General features: G+C 41.2%; 1 long non-coding RNA gene across 1 annotated transcript; it reads right to left on the bottom strand.

The window, feature by feature from the left end:
• Nucleotides 1-808: 808 nt before the first annotated feature.
• On the bottom strand, nt 809-5,258 carry LOC137300394 (uncharacterized). The gene is made up of 3 exons (XR_010958071.1): nt 5,171-5,258; nt 1,806-1,859; nt 809-863 (listed from the first exon to the last, which is right to left on the bottom strand). It is a non-coding gene; the product is annotated as an uncharacterized lncRNA (long non-coding RNA).
• Between the last annotated feature and the right edge of the window lie 840 nt (nt 5,259-6,098).

The following is a 6,098-nucleotide window of genomic DNA, read 5'->3' on the forward strand; positions in this document are numbered from 1 at the left end:
CAGGAATAGGCCATTCAGCCCCTCAAGCCTGTTCCACCGTTCAATTAGATCATGGCTGATCTGTATCTCAATTCCATCTACTTGCCTTGGTTCCGTAACTCTTAATACCCTTGCCTAACAAAAATTTCACATGTTCCACCTGAATGAGTCTAATGGTTAAAATGTATGTTTAGTTCATCCACGTATATTCTTCTATCACCAATTTAACAGCTGGAGGCATGAGGTTGATGTCGTGATCATGACGTAGCCACATGGAGGGCAGTTCAAAACATGGCGTGAATTTGACCCCAGCAGAAATCAAAAGGATTCATTTCAAAACTGATGTAATGCCACATATGTACAATTTAATATGTGCTCTTCCCATAAGTAATTAGAATTTGGTTTCAAAGTGCATCCTCTTGAAACTAGTGGTGATCAATCTAAATCAGGCCTGGCACGACAGTTCTATGGATTCATTGACACTGCATCAGACTGTGACCACTTTGGTAGAACCTGTGCTCCGACACATACACCGGTGTCCAGTCAAAGCACCTCTGGTGCAGCATTGCAGGTGCTAGATCATCATGACACAGGAGGGAATGGGAAGTCTACTCCTTAAATGTCAGCCTTCAATTTGCTGGAACCAGTCAACAGTATAAATGATTATGGTCTAATATTAATTATGTTGCTAACTTCTAACAATCCAAGGGTCTTTCTTCAGCTACCTATATAACGTGCTCAAGATATATATCGATACATTGGATAATAAGGCAATTCATTACTTTATTTGACGATTTGCTTTTCTAAGGATGTCCCAAATCGTACAATACCTTGGCTGCTTTTTCTCCTTTATCTCCAAGGGGTCCAGGTAGTCCCCTAAAGCCCTAAAATAAAAGCACATTTGCATATATAGATTGAAAGTTATTCCCAGGTAATAATGAAAATGTATGATTTTGATTGAGCGAAATATTTTATCAATAATTCAATGGATAAATATAACGTGTGGGTTATGACTGAGGTACATAGACCAGGTAAGTGCCAGGTTTGAAGTCCAGTCTGCAATGAGTTAACTGATCCCAAGTCGATAACTAATAGTTAGCTTCAATATTGCAAAACAGCAAGTAATAATATTCATTGGCTCATGTAGGAATGCGTGTATGTTTGGCCATCAGTTGAGGGCAGGACTGGACTCGGATGTGATGCTCTTCCCAGTTTAATATTCATCTGACATTCACAGTCCAGGCTTGCCACTCGGATGTGATGCCCTTCACAGCTGAATAGTCTGGTGACATTCACAGTCCGGGCTTGCCACTCGGATGGCCTGCGGACATCTATGGAACTAACTTTCACGTATGCCACCATTTTTGGAAGAGAACAGAAACAAAAGAGTGGAGAGGGATAAGGGGGTAACAAACATTCAACTGTATTTCATTCTGCTTCAGTCTTTCCTCAGACTAAGAGAAGAGCCCAAAACAGCTGATGAGAGAGGAAATGCCACTGGTTACATCCAACCAAATAAAATGTTGTTAAACATACAGAGCTTAACAAAAGTATAAATACAAGAACTAAAACATCATCTTGCATTTATAATACTCCTCAGTTCATGGACAGGATGACATCTCAGAGTGCTTCACAACTCGGATATAAGGGAAATGGTGGACTGTGGAAAAGGAAAAAGAATGGAGAGGCTGGAATGACATTTTCAATTTCCCACTTGTGAGCAAACCCACTTGAGGGAGAATGGAACAAATCACAAATACATAGAATGCAGCCAATACCATTTAAAAAATAAAGATTCTTCTGTCGTGGATCAGATCAATACTCACCTGCTCCCCTTTCTCTCCACGGATTCCCTTGTCTCCCATGTAGCCTTGTGGTCCCTATCAAAAAGTAGAAAACATGAAAATAAAAGCCCAAAAGTGCTACCAGGTTATATTTTGGTATGGATCGACTATGTAATTAATGCCTGGAGATTAGTTCTGATTTGGGAATGCCAAATCATTCACTTCTTCCACTGGTAAATATACCTTGGTGCAAAACTAAAGAAAAAAGAACTTGCATTGATATAGTGCCTTTCACAACCTCAGGACATCCCAAAGTGCTCTACAGCCTTTGAAGAATTTTTTTTACATGTAGTCACCGTTGTAGTGTAGGAAACACACAGCCAATTAACACACTGCAAGGACCCACAAACAGCAATGTGATGGTGGCTAGATAATCTGTTTTAATGATGTTGGTTGAAGGATAAGTATGTTGGCCAGGACACCAGAAGAATTTACGTCCTCTTCTTCGAAAAGTGTAGTGGAATCTTAGACATTCACCTGCGCAGAAGGCAGGGCTGAATTGATATCACCCATTTTACACTATCACCCAAAGTCAAAATTACCCCCAATGTCCTTAGATACACATTTCGATCCACAGCAAAATGCAATTTCGCTCATTTTGTTGCACCAATCCCCTGTTTTTTTTTAAAAGAATGCCAAGAACTTCTCAGACAATTAGATACTCGTATTGCAGAGTCTCTCATAACCTCCAGACTCTGGAGTTTCAGATTAATTTAGCAAAATGAAACATAACCTGCTGGGTCAGCGGGACCCACGAGTCTTCTTACCATCTCAATACAAAGACACACATTTTACTTTAACTACACTGGGATCCCACAAAGCACTCATTAACTCTCCACAGCAGGTATTTGATTCAAGGCATGTTCATCACTGGGATGAATTAAGGTGACTCAAATGCACAATAACACAGCTCAGCCAAACAGTCTACTCCCCGACTAGCCCCCAAATTTAGCAACACCTTTAAGCTATAGATTTACAGAAATTACATTCCCTCACAGTTCAGCTTTGATTCCTTTTTGTAGGGGCCAAAAAGACTGGGTACAGTTACAGCACCAATAGAGAATTTTATGAAGGCTGAAATTCAGAATTCAAATAATAAACTGACAGATTCCAGTCAATTAATCAACTATTCTCCTTGCAATATGCAAGCACAATCATTTTGAACAATGATGCCTTTGCTGAGTTAACAGTGTAGCCAATATTAAATAATAATGCAACAGTTTCGACAACTGACACAGAACAAAATTTTTGCTCTGTTTGAACCCAGCTTTGCAGAATAAGTGTGTAGAATTTTAGAAGTCAACTTTTTCTTAATCGGTTAACTTGGATGCATTCATACGATTACTGTACAACTGTGCGAAGTGGTTTCACTCAAGTAGAATGCATAAAAGGAGATCCTGGCAATATACAGTAACCTGCACCGACACTGCAGTGACAGTGTGAATGAGACCTGAATCCGGAGTCACGGCCCTCTGAATCCAGAGTCATGGGCCAACCCGACACTGAAACAAAGGGGAGCGAAGGAGTTTCACTCTACTTCACTTGGGAGTCAGTTTAGGCCTTGACACCCGATTTACATCCCACAAGTTTAACGCTGGTACAAAGCTGATACCACTTTGCACCGACACTACATGAAGGTCATAATAGATTACGTCAACATGGTTTTACGAAAGGCAAATCGTGTTTGGCAAATTTATTAGAGTTTTTTGAGGATGTAATTAGCAGGGTAGATAAAGAGGAACTAATGGATGTAGTATATTTGGATTTTCAAAAGGCATTCGATAAGGTGCCACATAAAGGGTTGTTACACAAGATAAGGGCTCATGAGGTTGGGGGTAACAAATTCGCATGGATAGAGGATTGGTTAACGGACAGAGAACAGAGAGTAGGGATCAATGAGTCATTTTCAGTTTGGCAGGCTGTAACTAGTGGGGTGCCGCAAGGATTGGTGCTTGGACCTCAGATATTTACAATCTATATTAATGACTTAGATGAAGGGACCGAGTGTAACGTGTCCAAGTTTGCTGACGATACAAAGCTAGGCAGGAAAGTAAGCTGTGAGGAGGACACAAAGAGGGTGATTTTAACCTCCAAGAACGGGTGGGTTGGGGACAGGTGGGAGTTGGAAATAGTTGTTTATTTGGGTTGCAACCGCAAAATTTTCACACTATGCATTCCCAGTGGGAACCTGTATTTTTACCATCTACGTTAAACCCAGAAATAAAGCCAGGTTGCGGTCGCGACCCAAAAAACAACTACGTTCAACTCCCACCCACCCCCAACCCACTCGTTCCTGGGGGTTAAAATCACCCCCAAAGAGTCTGCAAAGGGATATAGACAGGTTAGGTGAATGGGCAAGAAGGTGGAAGATGGAGTATAATGTGGGGAAATGTGAGGTTATTCACTTTGGTAGGAAGAGTAGAAAAACAGGATATTTTTTAAATGGTGAGAAACTATTAAATGTTGGTGTTCAGAGAGATTTGGGTTTCCTCGCACAAGAAACACAACACGTTAGCATGCAGGTACAGCAAACAATTAGGAAGCCAAGTGGCAGGGTTGTCCTATGAGGAGAGATTGAGTAGAGTGGGCCTATACTCTCTGGAGTTTAGAAGAATGAGAGGTGACCTCATTGAAACATACAAGATTCTGAGGGAGCTTGACAGGGTCGATACTGAGAGGTTGTATCCCATGGCTGGAGAATCTAGAACTAGAGGGCACAGTCGCAGGATAAGGGGCCAGCCATTTAAGACTAAGATGAGGAGGAATTTCTTCACACAGAGGGTTATGAATCTTTGGAATTCCCTACCTCAGAGGGCTGTGGATGCTGAATCGCTGAATATATTCAAGGCTGAGATAGATAGATTTTTGGACTCTTGGGGAATCAAGGGATATGGGGATCAGGCAGGAAAGTGGAGTTGAGGTCGAAGATCAGCCATGATCTGATTGAATGGTGGAGCAGGCTCGGGGGGCCACATGGCCTGCTCCTGCTCCTATTTCTTATGTAACGTATCCTTAAATTCTAAAAGCCGAACTGATTCCATGCACACTGGCAAGAGTTTTATTGTATTGCATGCACACAGAGCACGCTTCATGAGTAGGTTAGAAATCCTGTTCTCACTCTCATAGATGCTTCTCACCAAAAATGAAACTGGTTCAATTAACCTGTATCCCCAACAGCAATCATATTATTGTGTGATGTTAGAGTTTCCTTTCATGTTCTCCACTCAAATGAACACCACAGATAGCTGGGCAAAGATAATAGGAAATTAGTTGAAGCAAGTTTGAAAGCAGTCACTTGTTGAGCAATACCTTCAATCAGCATAAGCTGAGTCAGCCTTTCCCATTACCTGTTCTCCGGGAAGTCCAGGTGGACCCTGAGGACCATCTTCACCAGGGATTCCATTGGACCCTCTTCGACCTGGTGGGCCTGGGAACCCCCTTGGCCCTTCAAGCCCCTTAAAAAATGAAGGAAATAGCAGAGACTATTTAAGTGGTTCACTTTTCACCCTGAAGCAAAATTGTAGATATAATATCTGTGTTATCTGGCATCAGTTTTCATGTACAGGATGGGGGAAGCTCAGGTGTCACTTATAAACAGTTACCTTCTAGAGTATGCACTATTTTATGACATTGACTGTTCATTTTCTGGAGCTATTTTATTCAGGCTTGGGTTTGACTTTGCTAGTGCACTCTACGTCACTGATGAATAAGGACATTCACACTGAAAGAATAAGCATAGTCTTGGTATTATTGTACATTTAATGAGAGACAACTTGCAGCGATTACCGGGTAATTCTGTGTCTAAATTCCGCATACTGTAGTCACAGACTCCTACACAGATGTGAAAAATAAAGAGAATTCGAACAGCAGGTTAATGCCCTCCTGAAAGTACAATTATAAAAGCTTGTGCCAGTACATTTGTCTGATTTTCATTAGGTAACTGCTTGCTGCAAGATCACTTATTGCCTAAAGCACTAATTAGGTATTAATGATTGAGAAGGTATGCGCTTATTTAGGCTTTTAACACAGGCGGGAATGCTTTTATAACAAAGTATCACGGAGCACTAAAGCTGCCCTGGGGTTGTCTAACCTAGAAAATGCACATCTCCATGTTCATTACTAGTACTAAATTATGCGCTTTCTTCATAATAAAAAAAACATAGCCAGCTGCGATTTTCCGGTAAGCCGGAATGTTATTTGATGAAAGAGTTAGCGGGTTCATGCTTGAAGCCACGTCTTTATTTTGGGTTTTTCAACGACTGAACAATTCATTGT

The sequence above is a fragment of the Heptranchias perlo genome, chromosome 31 (assembly GCF_035084215.1).
Source record: "Heptranchias perlo isolate sHepPer1 chromosome 31, sHepPer1.hap1, whole genome shotgun sequence".
NCBI classification, from domain to species: domain Eukaryota; kingdom Metazoa; phylum Chordata; class Chondrichthyes; order Hexanchiformes; family Hexanchidae; genus Heptranchias; species Heptranchias perlo.